This window comes from Doryrhamphus excisus, linkage group LG23 (assembly GCF_037039965.1).
Source record: "Doryrhamphus excisus strain RoL-2023G ecotype Guam linkage group LG23, RoL_Dexc_Guam_v1.1, whole genome shotgun sequence".
NCBI lineage: Eukaryota > Metazoa > Chordata > Actinopteri > Syngnathiformes > Syngnathidae > Doryrhamphus > Doryrhamphus excisus.
In genome coordinates, this window is record NC_136379.1 from 5274325 (window position 1) to 5295668 (window position 21344).

The 21344-nt window shown below is 42.2% G+C and overlaps 1 protein-coding gene across 3 annotated transcripts in view; it reads right to left on the minus strand.

Moving 5' to 3' along the window:
* Positions 1-21344, minus strand: part of lingo2 (leucine rich repeat and Ig domain containing 2) — a 228782-nt gene that overhangs the window by 157860 nt on the left and 49578 nt on the right. For all 3 annotated transcript variants that reach the window (XM_058054395.2, XM_058054378.2, XM_058054368.2), the window contains one exon: positions 2069-2120. The gene's annotated coding sequence lies outside the window, so the exon portion shown is untranslated. The remainder of the gene's footprint in view (positions 1-2068; positions 2121-21344) is intronic.

Consider the following 21344-nt stretch of genomic DNA (forward strand, 5'->3'; position numbering starts at 1 on the left):
ACCGCAGAAAGTGATAATTAACATTGCGGTTCAGATAACCGGCTGCACCGGAACAGAATGGGTTTTCTTCAAGAGCCCGGTAGTCGGTTTATATGAGGTATGATGACAAGAAAGGAACATGGCTAAAAAGGTTCTGGAATTGTGTCCCCAGGACCCAATTATCAGGCCAAGCACTGAGCTGAAGGCGGCGTCATCAGACCTATGGAGGCTGAGGAACATATAGTGCTGTGAAATATAACATTTCAAAAATATGTTTATGTGTGTATATGTAAATATGTATACATGTGTGATATAATACATTCATTCATTTTCTACTGCTTATCCTCACGAGGGTCGCAAAGGGTGCTGGAGCCTATCCCAGAGACGGGGTACACCCTGGACTGGTCGCCAGCCAATCACAGGGCACATATAGACAACAAATTTTTGTAAAACATAAAAAGATATTGTGTAATAATAATATTATTATTATATAACATTTTTACATATTATTTAGCTTATTTGGGGAAAAAAAAATCATAGTATTCCAACTTTATTTTTGTAAAATGTCAGTCGTCTCACTCAAAATATTACACCATCAGTCTGGCAAAACTACAAGATTTTTGTTTTAATGTCACCACTTTATTGGAGTAAAATCTTTATTTGTTGGGAAATGTTTGTCTTTTGTTGGCACGTTGACAAAATACTTTTCTCTTGATATTACAATTTATGCTTAAAGTAATTTTATTCATAAACATTTATTATTATCATTCATTCATTTTCTACCGCTTATCCTCACAAGGGCCGCGGGGGTGCTGGAGCCTATCCCGGCTGTCTTCAGGCGAGAGGCGGGGTACACCCTGGACTGGTGGCCAGGCAATCACAGGGCACATATAGACAAACAACCATTCACACTCACATTCATAACTATGGACAATTTGGAGTCGCCAATTAACCTAGCATGTTTTTGGAATGTGGGAGGAAACCGGAGTACCTGGAGAACATGCAAACTCCACACAGAGATGGCCAAGAGTGGAATTGAACTCAGGTCTCCATGCTGTGTGGCTAACCACTCGTCCACCGTGCGGTCGTATGGCATATCATATAATAGAAAATAAGTGCAATATTGGCTACCTTTTCATTGAAGCTAATTTGAAATAGATACTATTCTCTTTTCAATGTAAGTTATGTTCTGAATAATCTGCAAACAAGATGCAAATAAGATTTTTATACACAGATTTACAAATGTAATATTTTTTGCTCAGAATATTATTTGACTATTTAAGCATTTGGGTCAAAAGCAGTTAGCATTTCAGTTTGATTGCATATTTAATTTCAGAGGTTTTTGGTGAATCCGTGGCTTCATTAAAGCATTTTCTGCAGCAACAATAACAACAAACTCAAAGCCATAAATTACCAAGACTAAACACCCCTCATATCAATATTAATACCCTTCCGCCAGCCAATGGCCACCAGCATACATAATGCATTTCACAAACATATGACTTAATGTACTTGTGTATAAGAACAGCAGCATTAAAGATGCTAATCCGTGCATCATCATCAAGGAGATGTTGTGATTATTATGGCAGCAGTGTGGAGTCACGTACAGTAACGCTGGCAAGCCAAAAGTCTAACATTCATTAATTCTTTATCCCGCATCTCTTTAAAAGCCTGACTTGCGAGCGGCGCTCTAATCTGCAGCGACTGTGGGCAGATTCAAATAAGATGAATGTGAGAAGAACAGCGTGTTCTGTTGGCCTATTTTGAAGAGCCACCCACAGAGTGAGCCGCCATCGTCGGCGTACCTGCAGGTGCATTTAAATACATAAGAGCCATCTTTCACAGGGAATCAGGGTATGTGCGTGTGCCAGCACCATGCTACTCTCCTCGTAGATGAAAAATAGACTAACTATAGTATACTATCTCCACTATCTTGACTCCATAGCCTCTTTTTCAAGCACCTGCTCCTTGACCTCTGAGTCTATTCAGCGCCAATAGTCACGGCCTGCAAGCGGTTACCAAAATCTCTAACCAATGATGCACGCTGTTACCCCTGCAGAGAACACGTTTTATTCAGCGATACACGTACCTTCGTGGTGGAGAAGCACCGATGTGAATATGGCTGCCCAAACAGATGGAATCTGAAACACAAAAAGAGACATTTCCATCAGCACATGCAATATCAACGCTTTGTGTGTCAGCGTACAGGAAGCCTGCATCAGCCTCTCACTGTGCGCCATGTCATGTCACATGACAACATGAATGAACATCATTGATCCTCGCTTGAGAGATGGCACCGCGTTATAGAAATATATGTCTTGTTTATGAAAGAGCAGAATTAATCACCCGCCTGGCTGCAAGCTGCAATAAAACACTGGTTAATGCATCACAGCATACCATAGCAATGCCCAAATACCATGCAAAGGAACCCCCTAGTAGCTGAAACGGCATCAATAGAAAGATCAATGAATGTCTTCCTGAACATAGTTTAATATTTAGCTTTTTGTCAGTACTCTTTTCTTCTCAAAATAGAGAGACGGGTCCCCCACAGTGTAGTGGGGGGGTGGGGGGTGGCGTGATTCAAAAATCACTCATTAAGTAGGAGACCTTATTTATAAATGAAATTATAAATGACATTTTTGCATAGAGTTGAGCTTTTTATAACTTGTATACATTTTTTTAAATAACTAGAGCCCTCTAGACATGAAATAACACCCCTATAGTCACCTTTGCACTCACATTACCCAATGTATTAAATATAATATGAGAAAGTGAGAAGTGTGTTGCTGTAAATGTGTTTCGGTGCTGCAGAGTGTGAACAGGAAGTAAAGTTTGGGGTTCAGAGTTGAGTTTTTTAAGCTCAGTGTGGGTTTACCACCGCATCAGGAGCCAGTGTTAGGGATTACTGTGCCTGCTGTGATGTAATAATAATAATTCATTCATTCATTTTTTACCGCTTATCCTCACTAGGGTCGCGTGGGTGCTGGAGCCTATCCCAGCTGTCTTTGGGCGAGAGGCGGGGTACAGCCAATCACAGGGCACATATAGACAAACAAAAATTCACACTCACATTCATACCTATGGACAATTTGGAGTCGCTAATTAACCTAGCATGTTTTTGGAATGTGGGAGGAAACCGGAGTACCCGGAGAAAACCCACGCATGCATGGGGAGAACATGCAAACTCCACACAGAGAGGGAAGAATTGAACCCTGGTCTCCTAGCTGTGAGGTCTGCGCGCTAATCACTTGACCGCCGTGCAACCCCAATAATAATAATAATAATAATAATAAGCAATATTAATAGCAAGGAAAGCCTTTTGTCGATCAATTCTGAAGGTTGTGTGTATCACAGATCATCACAGTAACATTACTGACACCTAGTGGCCACTTTATAATAGTACATGCCATCACAATGTCTTCTGCATATCTTATATTTGTATTTTAGTTAAAATATGCTATTATTTACTACTAATAGGTTATATTCAACCAGAAAATGTTATTAACTCATAACTAATTTTTTCTAATCGGTTATGAAGTGATGCTGCGAAAATCCGGTTGTAGACCTTCTCCGAAAAACATTGGCACCTGGATCTCCTTCAAAAAGGAGGAGCGAGCAGGAGACGTTAGCATCTCCTTTTGCAAGGAGAGGAAAAAGAAGGTGAGGGACACTATTGGGAGAAATTAAGGATGCCAAGGTCAGCAGCGAGGATGCTGGCTAGGAAAGGAAACATGGTGGAAAGTGGATCCACACACACACACCGCCCACATTAGCAGCTCCCTCAAGACAACCTGCTGAGAACAGCTAAATTAACCCACAGCTCCATCCTGCTATACATGCCTCCACGCCCACACACCCTGGGTCCTATTTTAAAGCAGCCCATAGCCAATTCCACTCAAATGTATGGCACTGCTGGCATGTGGGGGAGGGGCCTGATGCGTCTGGATTATAGTCAAACAAGTCGTAACGCCGACCCGATATATAAGGTGAAAGGTGCTTAGGTTGTGTGTCTTCATTAATTCCCGGTGTCCGGGGCATAATGCGAGTTTATGATGTCGGCTGGTGTTCTCATTAAAAGGAAGGCGTGCTTGCACGTTGTCACGTTTTATTACCAACAAACCCTGCTGTGAGAAATGTGGTCATTTATTTACGTGATTATTCAAACGGTATTGTTCTACCACACGTCTACCGCTGCCAACATTAGGTAACCAATCCAATTAGATCCAATACAAAAATGAAAAAGCCTAGTTGGCAGTTTATTTTACTATTTTTTATAATAAAGACATATTTTTACCTCTTTTACTGGAAATGGAAATCAAAAAACAGTTATTCCTGTTTTCCCATGAGATTAATAAAGTCAAATGCATAACCAATCCATCATGTGCAGATAACATCAAACACTGTTTTGAAAAAAAAAAAATTGTCACATGAGCCACGAAACGCCAAAAAGATAGTAACAATTTGAGAGCTACCATATGCGTTGATGTAATATTGCGTCTTTATAAATTCATAAATAAAAATTAATAAAATAATATAAATTAAATAAAACTAAATACCACCAAAAATAACAAGCCAGCGAGCAAGTATCATTACCACTGGAGGAAGAGGAATAGCTAAGCGATGCGACACACCGATGCGAGCAAAAGAGCGAAATCCCCCAGTTTTTCAATGTTTAATTACAGCAGCGAAATGTCCCAGTCTGCTTGAACGCACCTTCTGACATTCTCATACGCTGCAGAAGATACATGTATCTAAGATACTTTACCTCTACAATTAACTAGCAGTTTGTACACTAGTATGCCAAGGTACCACTGTATAAATGACAATAAAAAAAATACCAGCAGTACTTCAGTACCTTCTCCATTGTCTATGGCAAGTCGACTACGATTATTATTATTTTTTTTAACCAATAAAAATACCCCTTGGTGTGTCAATATCTGCTCAATATTTGCTCTCGCTCGTTGCTCCCTGGTGACTGCTGCTTCCTCAAACAGGATGCGTGAGTCATTTTGACAGTCCTCGTCAAAACATAATGAAATACAAGTGTTATGTAGTATTCTGGTCACCGGGTGGCAGTAATGAAAAACAAAAAAAAACATTGAGACATTGGCTTACATTATATTACTTTAACACTGCATGAAGACAAGCATGGTATATCCAACATGGTAGAGTGAAAAAAGTTTCTGCAGAAGTGAGAAGTGTTTTATTTAAGTGAGAAGTAAAAGCTTTGAGGTTTTCTATGCTTGAATTACAAAAAGTACTGTCTATATGTGCCCTGTGATTGGCTGGCGACCAGTCCAGGGTATACCTTGCCTCTCACCCGAAGACAGCTGGGATAGGCTCCAGCATGCCTGCGACCCTCGTGAGGATAAGCGGTAGAAAATGAATGGATTCCATATTTTAACATTGAATCCTATATCGTTATGAATGAGCGACGGCTGGTCGTAGTACAATAAGGCGCCATTGCTAACACATCTAAGCCACGCCCCATCACAATAGAGGACGCCGATTAGTTCTAAGCTTGTCATTGGCCAAACGTCCTACTACTGTAATCCTTCAAGGAAAGAACAGAACACATCAAGGTAAACAACTAGTCCCCAACAATAATGGCCAAAATGTGTTATTATTATTATGTATTTATGTCACAATAAAGGTGAATTCAGTCCATGATTAAGTGCAAAGTCCCCTTGAGACTTCATGTGGTCTCTAATGTGGTTTAAAGAACCTTGAAACTTAACAAAGAGTCCACATTCTAATCTAACTAACCTTGGAATTTGGCACTTCCTCTTCAGCAGACAATGTTTGCAAACTTTAAACGATGCTACTTTTTGTGAATTGCAGCTCCAGCGTAGGGAAGCCACTGAGGGGCTACCCCAAAAACTTGACTCTGCAGGGTTATTTCGTGTCTCGGCAGAATCTATGCGGTGCATCAAAGTCTCATCCGTTAGCCGGCTTATAAAAGTTCAATGAGAGACAAAAACACTGCTCTTGTTTCACTGTGTGTTGAACTAGTTATCGCTGCTGAATCATTCATGCTAATTCATAATAAAATGGAGTCCTCCAAAATGGGGCTCCATTGTGGACCGATGCATTCAGGGACAGGGACAGTTTTCTATAAGTTACATTCAAATCACTTTTTATCCCCAAAAGTCAAATGCAGAAATAGCACAGTGAAAAATTGCCATTCATGCCTGTATTTTTTCCCACTGCCTTCTGATTGCATTCATCATGCTGATTTCTCCTGAGGTCCCTGAAGGCGAACGGCAGCCTCAATAATTGACGGGCCTGAAAGGCTGTGTGTTGCCGTGCGAGCGAGCGCCCGCAGCCCTCACGGGACACTCAAAGCGCCGTTGGCTTTGGAAGCAGGCGAGACTCCGTTCACATGTCTATTGTCTTCATCGCGCCAAACATTTAGCGACGAGACAATACGACACAGTTTGATCAGAATGGCGGAGCCTCGCAGGCGCAAACATCAAACGACCTCGTCGTCTGAGCGTAACGACACAATGCGGAGGCGCAGATACACACTTTTTGTGCAATGCTGCGCAGTTATTTCAATGTCGTTTACAGACTGTTTGACAGCGAGCGAGAAAATGGCAAAGCCGTGAAACATGTAATGCACCTGCGGGCGGGAAAACCTTTCATCCATTTTTTTGTAGGTCATTCAATGACTGTCATTTAGAAAGCGTACAGTCATCCCTTGTTTACTGCAGTTAATTGGTTCCAGACCCGACCGAAAGGTGAATGTAACACAAAGGACAGGATCTCATCTGCAGTCAAAGGTAATTTTTTGTGGGGTGGGGCAAAATTCCAAACAATTAAGGGGTTTCTTCACGACTTACTTAAATGAGCTCAACACCATAAGAGAGTCCATAGCTCATGTTGGCACTAAAGCTGATGCAGGGGCAGCTGGACTGGTTCTATTCTTGCATGGAAATAGGTGACGATGCTCTAACATGGGGACAAAGCCTGATTGCAATAATAGTGCTTCAATAAAATATCTGGAGCAGTCTTGTAAACAGCGTCACATTCCCCACTGGGAGCTTTGCAGCGCACAGTTTTTGGGAAGTTGAAAAAAGACAATATGTAGGCCACACTAAAAAGGATTTTTTTTAGAGCACAAACAGTGAATGTGTGATTAAAGTGAGATTTTTTTTTTTTTTTAAATCACAGCAGAGAAGAGTGTGAGACGCTTCTGGAGAGAGGTGTGCAGCCTCATGCTGGAAACTGAGCTGGTACAAGACAGAATATTTATTAAGGGAACAGTGGTGGAATTTCCAGTTCAGTACACCTCACCAATTCTTAAGACTCAACCCAGTGGAACCATGAAGAGAAATGGAATAAAAATGGCTTAGCTTTTACTATAGGCCACAACTATAGGCCACTTTAAACATAAGCACCATATGTGTTACTGGTTTTAGTGGCAGAAGAACGAAAAAACAACAGTATTCAGAAGATGCATTCAAATACGTGATGATATGTAGTCCTCTATATAGGTCACTGGGTGTCAGTATTTTTAATGTAATGTTAGGTGAGACACACAAGCATCAGATTTCATTCATTCATTTTCTACCGCTTTTTCCTCACGAGGGTCGTGGGAGGGAGGTGCTGGAGCCTATCCCAGCTGTCTTTGGGCGAGAGGCGGGGTACACCCTGGACTTTTTTTTTAATTTTCCAATGTTTAATTATTAATTTGTCATATCACCATTGGTGCTGATTGCCAAATTGAAATTGAATTCATCATTAATTCTATTTATCCTATCTATTTATTTATTATGTATTCGTTTAGTACTTATTTTTATTGTATTGATATTGTATATTGTCATTTAAACAATATGAATTTAAGTAAATTTGAATATTCATTTTCTACCGCTTTTCCTCATGAGGGTCGTGATGCTGGAGCCTATCCCAGCTGTTGTCGGGCAAGAGGCGGGGTACACCCTGGACTGGTGGCCAGCCAATCACAGGGCACATATAGACAAACAACCATTCACACTCACATTCATACCTATGGACAATTTGGAGTCGCCAATTAACCTAGCATGTTTTTGGAATGTGGGAGGAAACCGGAGTACCCGGAGAAAACCCACGCATGCACGGGGAGAACATGCAAACTCCACACAGAGATGGCCGAGGGTGGAATCAAACCCTGGTCCTCCTAGCTGTGAGGTGTGCGTGCTAACCACTCCACCACCGTGCCGCCCCAGCATCAGATTTGACTGCCAAAACAACAGACTATTATTGCAGGTTTGGTTAGCATGCTGGCCATGCTCTCATGAGGAAGTAAATGGAAGATCTGAGTTTGAATCTCCATCTGTGTGGAGTTTGCATGTTCTGCTTGCGTGTGTACGTTTTTTCCAGGTACTCCTGCATCCTCCCACATTCCAAACACATGTTGGGTTTATTGGAGTGTCCATTGGTATGAATCTGAATGGTTGTTTGTCTATATGTGCCCTGTGATTGGCTCGTGACAAGTCCAGGGTGTACCCCAAAGTCCCCTAATGAGGATTAAACGCCAACGAGAATGGATGGATGGGTGGATGTTTCTGGTATGGAAGGAATAAAACCTCATGAATTCAGTTATTACCATTTAATGAATCACAAAAGCACAAAAAAAAGAATCATTTGTGAATGTGAATAATTTACCGAAGTTCTCCAGCTAGCCACATGTAGAAGCTGAAAAACCAAGTGTTTGCTTTCTGCCTCAGCGGTCCGCAGCACAATTACTTCCTGATTGAGGTGCTAGCAAATGGAGCAAGAAATAAAGAAAGTGGAATATTTGCGTAGAAGTGTCTCTCCGGTGGACGCAGCGTGATAGAAAATCATTGAGCTTATATATTAACCAAGTTAATGTCTGCGGGAAGGCTGAATTGAAATGCTAATATAGTGACATTGCAATAACAACGCCTGGAAGATCTGCAGCCATCCGGGCGTACAGTCTAATGAAAATAACGACGTGTTGCTACAGACACACTGTAAATGACTGCTTTTGTGCGGCTCTTTCACTTTAATGAGATTTGTGCAACTTTAGCGCAAACGACGGGTAAATACGATAAAATATTAAAAAAAAGAAGCTGTGGGATAGTTCACAATGACAAAACAAAAACCAATTTAGAGGAGCACAACAATTCATTTGACACTGAGAAGCAATTAAAGATATCAGTGAGTGTTTCATTAATCTTGTGACCTCTCCGGTCCATTCAGTCTTTGGGGGAGAAATGTGTACATAATGAGCCTTTTGGGCAAACAAGAATTAATTTGCATTGTGTGCAGAAAGTGCACACAAACCCATTATGTACTTTATTGGGAAGGCCAAGTGTTCCCAAACAGGAGACTAATGGGAGAAGAGGGTTTTCAAGCATTAGCGGGAGCCGTGACTTCCGCATTCGCCTGCACATTTGCTAACGTCACACGTCATTTGCTCAAATAATAAATAAATAATGATAATAATACAATAAATACATGATAGTAAAGCATAATTCAACTTTGTTTGGTTTAAGCTTGTCCTATAAATGGTCGCCATAGCGCATCACACGTTCTCTTTGCATCTTACTCAGCCACTCCAACCTCCAAACTCCTCTTTGGTCTCCTCCCTAGCAGCCTCATCGCCATCCCTTTGTCTAACATGGCCAAACCATCTCAATCTGACCTCTATGACCTTGTCTCCCAGACGTCTAGCATGGGCTGTTTTTCTGATTTATTTGTTTCTAATCCTTTCCATCCCGGTCACTCCCACCGGAAATGGAAGTACCCTCAGCTCTGCCACTTCCAGCTCTGTGTCCTGTTTGTTGGTCAGAGTGGCCATCTACAGACTATACGTCAGTGCTAATCTCACTATGGCGCTGTTGATACTCTTGTCAGATGTACACGTCATTTGTTCTAATAATAAATAAATAATGATAATGAATAAATACATGATAGTAAAGCATAATGAAACTTTGTTTAGTTTAGGCTTGTCCTATAAAAGGTCACCATAGCGCATCACACGTTCTCTTTTCATCTTACTCAGCCACTCCAACCTCCAAACTCCTCTTTGGTCTTATTCTTCTCCTCCCAGGCAGCCTCATCGCCATCATTGTTCTACCAATATCATCACCATCCCTCCGTCTAATATGGCCAAACCGTCTCAATCTGACCTCTATGACCTTGTCTCCCAGATGTCAAGCATGGGCTGATTCTTTGATCTGTTTGTTTCTAATCCTTTCCATCCCGGTCACTCCCACCAAAAATGGAAGTACCTTCAGACTATACATCAGTGCTAATCTCTCTACGGCGCTGTTGATACTCTTTTGTCATGTAGCCCAACAATGTGATATAAACATTTATAATCGATAGGTCTAGGGATACGCAACTATGACGGTTTAGCTACAGAAAATGCACAAAACACCAGTTTGCATTTCCACAGCTCATAATTGAGCTTCTTTGTCACAGAGATTGTGGCTGAGGCTACCTGCAACGTCCACGAGTGCCGTGATATAGCAGCGCACGAGACGTGAAAGTGACTCGAGGAGGCCCTGACAGATGTGAAGGTCGTAGCAGTGAAAAGGGGTGCGGGGGAAATGGATGTTCCCTGCCAGGAAGCTGATGAGAAAGCAACACCCCGGGCTTGGAGAGCGCCGCAGCCCAAGAATTCACACCCAGGAATGTCTTCGCCACCAGCAGATCTTATTTTATCAGCCCATTAAATGGTCGTTATCAGTCGTAATGGGGTGCAAGCACAGTGGTTTGAAATGTTGGAGGTCGTAGGTCCCATTCTGCCCGTGGTGGCTATGTGGAAGCCTCCTCCCCTCTTATACAATCTTACAACCACAGTGATTATGATCAGAGAAGGTTATCACCTAGAAAAATGTGAGGTAAAACAGATCAAATATAATGGAAATGAATGTTAATCATGCTCTAACTTGATTCTACCATCCAGCCATCCATTTTTTAATACCGCTTATCCAGCACTTCATTGTTGCACACCAACCATGTTTGTTTATTTGAGTGATTTTTCCTTTTATTTGAGTACAAAAAAGTCACAAATTAGTCGCTAAAACGGGCTTTGAGGGCAGCAAGGACATTTGGAGGTAATTCACAAGGCGTGGCTGCTTGAGAGAACGTGACGAGTGAAAACGATCACAGTGTGAGACAAAGGGAAGAAATAACGAGCCATTATTGTTAGATTCTTCTTCCGAATGGGTGTAATTCCAGAGGATGCGGTTCGCGAGTCAATAGTGTTCTAATGAGTGATGGAGCATGCATTATGAGAGTGCTGTGCTTTTAAAGTTAGGTCCCGTCTTCCTCCTTTCTGGTTAATGCTGCTGAGCAAGCATCTTTTATTCATTAATGCCTTCCTCAAACTTGTGTCCTTACTCCAGTGGAGACAATTCTCCCAGACACACATAACCACATCTTCCTCCTCTTCTCACAGGACCATGCAGTTTTATTAGGCCACAAAGATCAATGAGCACAGTCCACCATCGTATTATTTGACCTGAAAATTTCATGCAAGGTTGTGTTCTACCTCTCATTGCCTTTACATATTGGTTGTCCGAAAATATAGTTTGAATGGCCTGAAACAGTCAAAATACGAACCAAAAATAATAAGAGACCTATATTTTTACCATAATAGCCAAAATAAAGACATAATGTAGCATATGAAGACATCTGGAGAACACTGATTTTATTTGCAGTGATACACAACCTTAATTAGGCTTTGTAACTCGCTTGACACCCTCCCACACACACACAACAACACTTCCTGCCGACACGAGTGTGTGTTTTGCATAATCAGCATTAAAAAAAAAAAACAACCCCAACTCCTCGTAACTCATGAATAAAGCACACTAACAACCTGACAAACGCAGTTTCAGGTCAGATTTTGCATGGTAACATGTGAGCGGAGGCGGAGAGGCTTCTAAAGTCATTAGATCGGATGCAGGAATCCAAAAGGAATCTTCTGGAAGTAACACATGTAAACACATTTTGCGCTTTGCATTGCATCATCGAATGAAATTATTGTGACGGTAACCCAATATGGACAAGGAATAAGACGGATTGTTAAAGCTGAGACTAGATTATGCCCAACAGTGCATACCTAACAAGTCATGAGTTGCTACTAAGACAAAACCATTCAAGTGATTGCCTCACTGTGGCGAACCTTGAACGAAAGGCAAAAATTCAAGTCCAACATGTCAGAAAAACAAGTCCGTCGATTTTGAAGGATATTCTACCGAGACGACTCAATTAGCTCAAAGTTACACTATTGTTATTTGATTGACCAGTCAACATTTTCATCCACCAATTGGGAATTTGGTCATATTGGATCAAACATGTTCCTGTGCGGTGCGGTGCGCAACGGCAAAATCAAATCTCTTCTTTTACAGCGAAACCTTGGTTAGTGTATACCCGATAGTGTATATTTCGTTTACGTCAAAAATGTATGTACAGTTTTTGCCTTGGTTAATGTACTTTGTACCTTTCCCGGTTAGCATACAACATCTTATCAGATGATGAATACACTGCGTGCACCCCAATGTGTCCTTAATGTAGTTTTATCACAAAACGTTCTTGCAGCCTGCTGTCTATGATGTCATCAGCAGTTGACTCTGTAGTTATTTGCTAGCTAATACAGTTACACCACAAGTCTCTGCTTTTATTGATCACGGCTGTGTAAATTAAGTTTCTGGGGAAAGTTAAGTGCCAGCATTTTGACAAAGAAGGCCAGAAGCACGATTGAAATGAAAAAAAAAAACCACACACAAACGTGATGTCTGTGTGGATCTTGCTGCCTCTTAGCGGTGTTTATCAACAATTAAGTCTTCAATCAAGGCTAAAGTCACTTATCTCTTCTTGAACCCTTCGTCATTTGTATGCATTTCAAATGTTTTTGTACGTGTAGAAACTAGAATCGTAAAATTATCAAAAGGTGTTCTTATTTCTTATGGGGACATTTTTTTGGTTAGAGTACGTTTTGGTTTGAGTTGAGCATATATGTTCTACTGTACGCAGGGCTGCCGCCACATGGAAAAAAAAACAAAACACATTGCCAGGAACAAAGTGTCATGCAGATAAGTCAAACCAGATAGCAATTATTTATTTATTTTTTTTGAGGGCCCCTGTCAGTCAAGGGCCCTTGGAATTGACGAAGTCAACTGGTTTTCAAAGAATATCCCAAGAAAATAGGTAATGCGACTTAGTAATAATTCATATCAATCAATATCCCAAACTATTCCGATTATACAGTAGGGGATCTCATAAAGCAAATTTAGGCGTGGTCACACGTGTGTGTACTCCATGTGCTCATTCCAAAAACACTGTTACCATGTCTTGTAATACAAGAAGGGTGTCACATTCACACTATCGTGCCTGCCAAAGTTATGACTGCCAAGCCCGACGTGTTCACTGACCCAAGTGAAGCTAGTGACGTCCTCTCGGTGGCGGAAGGCAGCGCTGCCATGCACGCACGCTCTTAATGCTCCTGCCGCGCACACGTGAATCAATAAAACATGTCATCCAAAAGGCTCCATTCCACCCTTTTATACTCCCATCTCCCTCATGGCTACCACTTCCACTATTACTGCGACGACTGCTTCTCTCCAGTAAAACTCCCAAAGAGCCGAGCGGCTGGTTGATGGCATCTCCTTCTGGTGGAGAAACAGCGCTCACTTACGATGCATGTTCATTCCCCAAGAGCTCCGGGAAACTAGATCTATGAGCAATGTAAACATATTAAATAGTAATGAATTTAGAGAATTTCATCGCCAAATGCAAATGCGGGAGACGTGATGCCATAAACGTGGCCAACGGGATGGAACATTGCTTATTTGTATAGTTATTGTGTGTTTTCATCTGGCAGATTCATTTATAATTTAAATATCAACAGGATGTGCAAGATGCAAAATTAAATAAATAAATAATTAGCACACATCGACCTGCAGCTCCGCCAGCAATTTAGCAAAACACATTTCCCCCTTGTGGGACGGGATAGCATTTGCATGGAGCTGCCGCGACTCTTTGGATGTCTTACTCGCTGATGGGCGATCGGTGTTTTCTAAAGCTGAGAATTACGGCGACTCGCCGGTATTTTTAGCCACCTTGCTCACAAATAAATAAAGAAAAAAAAATGAAGCGAGAAAAGCCTGTTCAGTGTGAGAAAGAGCATCTTCTTGTTATGCTCATACCTTCACACAAGGAGCCTTATCTCTCCACTGCAGTGTTGCCTCGGTTTTGTTTCCTACTGTCATGCTACTATTCATCCCCAATCTGTTCATGGCAACATATCACCATTTGGCTCTTTTTGTCTTCAGGACAACCAACTGTCTCTTTCTTATTCGGGCTCGCAGTTTTGCTCGCCACATTGTCCTCTCCTGTTCATTGTCTCCATCTGCCCCTCGCTATTTGCGGCAAGTTGAGAGGAGAATCCAGGAAGTAGATGAAGCCCAGAAGCCAAGATCAGCGCCAAGAGATTACGGGAGGCCTTAAGCTAAGCACGAAGCCTCCTGTCACCTTGGCCACTTCTCTCTGCACGCTTTGGAGAGGATTTTTTGCTGCATCAGCTTGTTTTGGGGTGGCCGGTTCAACACTTCATACGGCAGAAACAGACACAAAAAGATAACCGAGAATCCTAGAGGCATCCAAGGTGAAGTGATCAGGGCATGCCCAACCCGGGAGGAGGTCCCCAAGACTCAGGAAGGATTATGTCTCACAGATGGCCTGGGGACGCCTCAGTGTACCCGAGAAGGAATTGAAAACTGAAAGAGGTGACCAGGAAGCGGGAAGTCTGAGATTCCCTATTGAGACTGCGATCCTCGACGGATGCATGAATGGAGGTCCAGCCTTGTATCTTGAACCTCCAGCTTGACCAATAAGCAGCTAGAAGTGTTTATATGGGATTGACTTGACCAGCTACTAGAAATAGTATAAGAAACAAGGACACGGGGACCCCCCCACCCCCACTTGGCAGGACTGTTTCACACGTTCATTCACTTCAAGTGTTGGATTAATGCTGAAGTGGTCAATTTCTTCTGTCTTCTCTTCAAAGTCAAGAGCACCAACGTCACACCATGGGGGGGAGGGGGGGGGGCAATGTCCAGTACACACCACAGAACGCTCTTCAAAACCCAAACCCTGATTGGCCATTAAAGCAACTGCCATGAAAATACCCGCAGGCATCCCACACAGATACATGTCGAAGTCCAAACAGGCTGGAGCTCCACGGTGGGCTGAAAACGCTTCTTAGCTGGAAGCTAACGATGGAAGCGGGATGATGCAAAGATTAGAGGACCTCTGGGATCAAACATCAGAGGATCCAACATGCCGAATGCGACTTTATCCAATGTCTGCAAGCTTTGCAGGCGCCCTTTGAATGCCCGGCGAGATTAATGAAAAGCACCATCCTCAGCAAAAATCAATGCAGCGTCTAAAAAAGGTCTTAAAAAAAACAAGCAATCCCATGCTAGTTAAGCGTACGCTGTAAAACTCAGAGCTACGCTCAAAGCTGATATTTCTAATGACGCAGCTGAGGTAACTTGAACTAAACATCCCTGCAATAAACGTCAGAGGAAACTCTCAAAAGATTGCTCAACCCTTAGGTGTAGGGTTCAAACACGCGGCCCGGTCAAACGCATGCCATGTACTGTATTGAGCTTCTGCTCTGCTGCACGGATAATTAGATAGGCTCGACATTACCCTCAACATTGTTGTAGCGTGTTGGTACGCACTCCGGGTGGCTTCTTTTGATGTTCACAGTGTTCACCTGCTCGTGTAAAACCTCTGACCACAGGCTGGATCACAACGGTGCTGATCACACAGTTCAATAGCCCCTTTGAGGCATTTGTAAGAGGACAGATTACTCTGCATGTCTTGCCGACTTGATGCTCCACGTTCATTGTAAGGAAACTGAAGAATTTCCTGATTCACTACATTTCAACCAATGTCATGAAAGTATGATATGTGACGCTTTACATGTTTCAAACGTGGCTTACTAGTGACAATTTAGCACAATGCAATACGTCCAAAACAGAGAAGGAAGAAGCCAATCTTATTTAATTCCACCTTTTCTCCATGCAGTATCTATCACTGATAATTAGCTGGCATCATATCGTTTTAGCCAAAAAAAATGACACAACATAATTCATTCATTCATTCATTTTCTACCGCTTTTTCCTCATGAGAATTGCAGGGGGTGCTGGAGCCTATCCCAGCTGTCTTCGGGCAAGAGGCGGGGTACACCCTGGACTGGTCGTCAGCCAATCACAGGGCACATATAGACAAACAACCATTCACACTCACATTCATACCTATGGACAATTTGGAGTCGCTAATTAACCTAGCATGTTTTTGGAATGTGGGAGGAAACCGGAGTACCCGGAGAAAACAGAGAACATGCAAACTCCACACAGAGATGGCCGAGGGTGGAATTGAACCCTGGTCTCCTAGCTGTGAGGTCTGTGCGCTAACCACTAGAACACCGTGCCGCCCGACACAACATAATTTGTAAATAAATATAAAGAAAAATACACAAATTTACTTAAATTGATAACATTTAAATGACAATACGGGCTGCACGGCGGTCTAGTGGTTAGCGCGCAGACCTCACAGCTCGGTGGCGTCCAGTCCCGGGTGTACGCCGCTTCTTGCCCGAAGATGGCTAACCCGCAACCCTAGTGGGGATACACGTCATAGAAAATGGATGGATGGATTATTATGCCATGTAATTAATGAAAACAGGGTCTCAGAGTATGGGCCTGCACAAGTGATTTGCACGCAGGCCTCACAGCTAGGACACCCGAGTTCAATTCCACCCTCGGCCATCTCTGTGTGGAGTTTGCATGTTCTCCCCGTGCATGCGTGGGTTTTCTCCGGGTACTCCGGTTTCCTCCCACATTCCAAAAACATGCTAGGTTAATTGGCGACTCCAAATTGTCCATAGGTATGAATGTGAGTGTGAATGGTTGTTTGTCTATATGTGCCCTGTGATTGGCTGGCCACCAGTCCAGGGTGTACCCTGCCTCTTGCCCCAAGACAGCTGGGATAGGCTCCAGCACCCCCGCGACCCTTGTGAGGAAAAGCGGTAGAAAATGAATCAATGAATATTCAAATTTACTTAAATTGATATTATTTAAATGACAGCCTAAAAGAGTACATAATAAATGGAATACGGATAAATAGAATTAATGATGAATTCAATTTCCATTTTTGCAAACAGCACCAATGGTGATATGACAAATTATTAATTAAACATTGGAAAATTAAAAAAAAAAAACAAAACAATACCAAGGTTTAATCCATAGCTGGTGTTATCGCACATTTCAGAAGTTGAAGTCTTGTGGGTGGTTCCTTAAAAAGCTCAAAGCTGTAATATTAGAGGCCACACAGACGGTGTTTACCAAGAAAAAGGTTTCATAGCGGGCACCACACTAAATATTCCTACATTGACCTTTATAGGGCAAGGAAACACATTTGTTAATTTACATGTGGAGTTATGATATGACAATCAAGGTTCAATCAAAAGGGGGGAAAAAACAAAAATTAAACAATCTTAGAATGTTGATATTCCATATCAGTTATTTTAATTAGTTTTTTGAAGTTGAATTGGATGTTAAAATGTGATGATTTATTTGACTTATTTTATAAATGTATTTTATTTTACACACATAAAGTTAAATAATACAATAAATAATAGTATTAGTGTATTCATTCTTTTTCTACGGAGTATCCTCACAAGGATCACAGGGGTGCTGGAGCCTATCCCAGCTGTCTTCAGGCGAGAGGCGGGGTACACCCTGGACTGGTGGCCAGCCAATCACAGGGCACATATAGACAAACAACCATTCACACTCACATTCATACCTATGGACAATTTGAGCAGAACATGCAAACTCCACACAAAGATGGCCGAGAGTGGAATTGAACTCGGGTCTCCTAGCTGTGTGGCCTGCGCACTAACCACACATTCACCAGGCAGCCCCAATATATGTATTATTATTACTTATTTGTTTATCCTTACAGTAAGTTATGAATTACATATACATAAATAATAATTTGTAATAATATATAATATATATAGTTTATTATATAATATCTAATAATTATAAATAATTTGCACAATCGCATTTCCTGTAAATATGTCTAGAATGGGGGCGGCACGGCGGTCTAGTGGTTACCACGCACACCTCACAGCTAGGAGACCAGGGTTCAATTCCACTCTCGGCCATCTCTGTGTGGAGTTTGCATGTTCTCCCCGTGCATGCGTGGGTTTTCTCCGGGTACTCCGGTTTCCTCCCACATTCCAAAAACATGCTAGGTTAATTGTTGACTCCAAATTGTCCATAGGTATGAATGTGAGTGTGAATGGTTGTTTGTCTATATGTGCCCTGTGATTGGCTGGCCACCAGTCCAGGGTGTACCCCGCCTCTCGCCCGAAGACAGCTGGGATAGGCTCCAGCACCCCCTTATGAAGAAAAAGCGGTAGAAAATGAATGAATGAATGTCTAGAATGAAAATACCCCCCCCCCCAAAATGGTCAGTAAGTAAACTAATTACAGCTCATAGAACACCATGTTATGAAATAAACATAAGAGCGTGTTCATGTGTGACAAAGATTGTGTCAACACAAGTGCGAACACCAAATGTGTCAAGGCTGCTCCGAGAGCATCGCAGTATTTTCACCATGGCAACAAAAAAAGATGTTTTCCTCCCAGTTAAAAGCCATTGTAGCATTACTTTCCAGCACTCATTAAAGCTATAATTGCTACTTATTGCGGCTTTAAAAGGGGACCTCCCTCCTCTAAGTGAAACTAAGACTTGGCTAATCAAGCTAGATCATAATCGTGATCCGACAGGAAATGAGACAGCCTTGTAAACATCATCCCCCGATATTTCCAACGTTCCAGAATGGCGGCTTTCACAATCACCCCTGGAGATGACGCGCGACACTCAGGTGAGGAAAATAAAAAACATGTCCTGGTGTCACGCTCCTCACCAGCCATTTATTCTCCTCATTAGCACTCGCTTGTCGCGAGCATCAACTGTATGGCTTTCGACTCCACCGTGTGGGACTCCGCGTTGCTTTGCGCTGGCATGTTAATACCGTCGTCATTCAAGCACGGATGAGCAGCTGCGGTTGTGCAATAAATCATCAGTATGAGAGGAACTGATTATATGCTTGCACGACTTTAATTGCGCCTCAGCACTGTGCAGGCCTTGATATGTCATGTGTCATCCCATTTTCTTTCCCACTGCAATAGAAGGTGCTGGCTTGTTCCTTTCCAGAATAAGGACTGCTCAATAGCAATAGCTTCCATATGGAATTGTTGATGTGTAAGCACTTTCATGGTCGTTGTTGTCTTTATCAGCTCTAAATGACGCAAATGTGTCAATATTTGGGGCTTTGAGTGCAGATTCGGGCTGTCCCAATATAACCTTTTCACTTTTGATCTGATACAGAGTTCGAGGTCATGAATATCGGTTGATACCAATATTGATCCGGTTTATCTATCATGAATACGTTTTTCCCGGCCCCGGTGGGCAGCTCTTCCTGCTGTACACTCTGATTCTCCCAGTTATGAAAGCCATAGGTGCCGTAGGAAGCCAGTACGTCCATCTTGCAAATCAAAGTGAGGGCGCGGCGTAGGCATCGTATGAGGCCCATGCTCATATTTTTGTACTTGGAGTATCAAAAGTCCGATTTTTACTATTAGAACCCCGTAGATACAAAAAAATACCCTTATAGTCACCTTTATACATCGCATGCCACCAAGGTGGCTTGATCCAGGGTGGACCCCACCTCTCGCTCAAAGTCAGCTAGGATACGCCCGCAACCTTAATGAGGATAATCGGTATAGAAAATCGATTCATGGATGGATGGATGGTCAATATCACATGAAAAATATACACAAATGGGAGAATACAATGTCAATAAATTACCCTATGTTCCAAAAAACCTGATTATCACCCATCATTATGTCTCTGGTCAAAGTAAAGGCACAAGTAATGTTTAGTTTCGGTTTCATTCATTTTATCTTCATAAGTGTCACAGGGGTGCTGGAGCCTATCCCAGCTGTCTTCGGGCAAGAGGCGGGGTACACCCTGGACTGGTGGCCAGCCAATCACAGGGCACATATAGACAAACAACCATTCACACTCACATTCATACCTATGGACAATTTGGAGTCGCTAATTAACCTAGCATGTTTTTGGAATGTGGGAGGAAACCGGAAAACCACGCATGCACGGGGTGAACATGCAAACTCCACACAGCGATGGATTGAACCCTAGTCTCCTAGCTGTGAGGTCTGTGCACTAACCACTCGAACACCGTGCAGCCCTAGTTTCGGTTTTGACAACCGCTTATTTCGACGTCAGTCAGCAGATCAGAGGAGCAGAAATAAGCATATTCCAATTAATTCATTTGATTTTATTCATTTTAGTTATAATTATGCCCCAACATACATTCCATTCTGCTAACATACACTTGCTATGATTATCTGCTTGAAGATGGACGCTTCCTATCTCCATAACACGTCTTCCACATGCTCATCTTATTCAAACGGTCTAGACATGTGACTCTATTCTTCATTGTCTCTGTTTTTCACATGTGGAGGCCATCACTGCCCCTCCTGTCCTAGTTTACTATATTAATTAATATTTTAGCATAAAATGTGTGTTTTCTATAGAAGCTGTCTGTTGAGGTTGTCAGCTTGTCTACTTTGGAGCCAAGAGCAGCTTTTAACCACATCTCACGCGAGAATCTGGACTTGTAGCCTCTTGCTTTGGTGTGATGCGAATTCCACGAAGGAAGATCAGTCGGAAAGTTGCAATACTTGCAAAACAACAGGCACTGCTTTGACCTTTCACCCCAGCTTTTAGAGATGGTGTCCAATGAATTATGGATACAGACCACTGCTTACGCACGCACTGCCCCCTTGCCTGCAAACAGCTTTTATCATGAGATGTATTACCTTTGAACAAAAACAAAAAAAAAACATCTAACTGCAGTTTTAAAGGCTAATAATGTTGAAAAATAAGTCATTTATTTACTTGGAGATGTCTATGTGATGTTTAGGAGCTCAATAGCCGAGAATCTACACAAACGGAATGTTTTACCCGAAGCAAACATAGAAGAATGAACACAGCTTCGAGTCCAAGCCCTGATAGATTAATTTGATTAAGTGTGTCCAAGACCCTTGTCCACAGAGTGCATCTTCTAATAGCGTGTACCATGTCAGAGTGTAGATTGGAATTTCCCTCAAGGGGACAATTAAAGGCTCCTCTTGTCTTGTAGCCGTTATATTGTCTGTAATTTATATAAAAATGTTGGAAACATTTCAATATAATGTCCTCAAGTACAACAGCAATAAAGTAGTTCCTCTACTCTACAG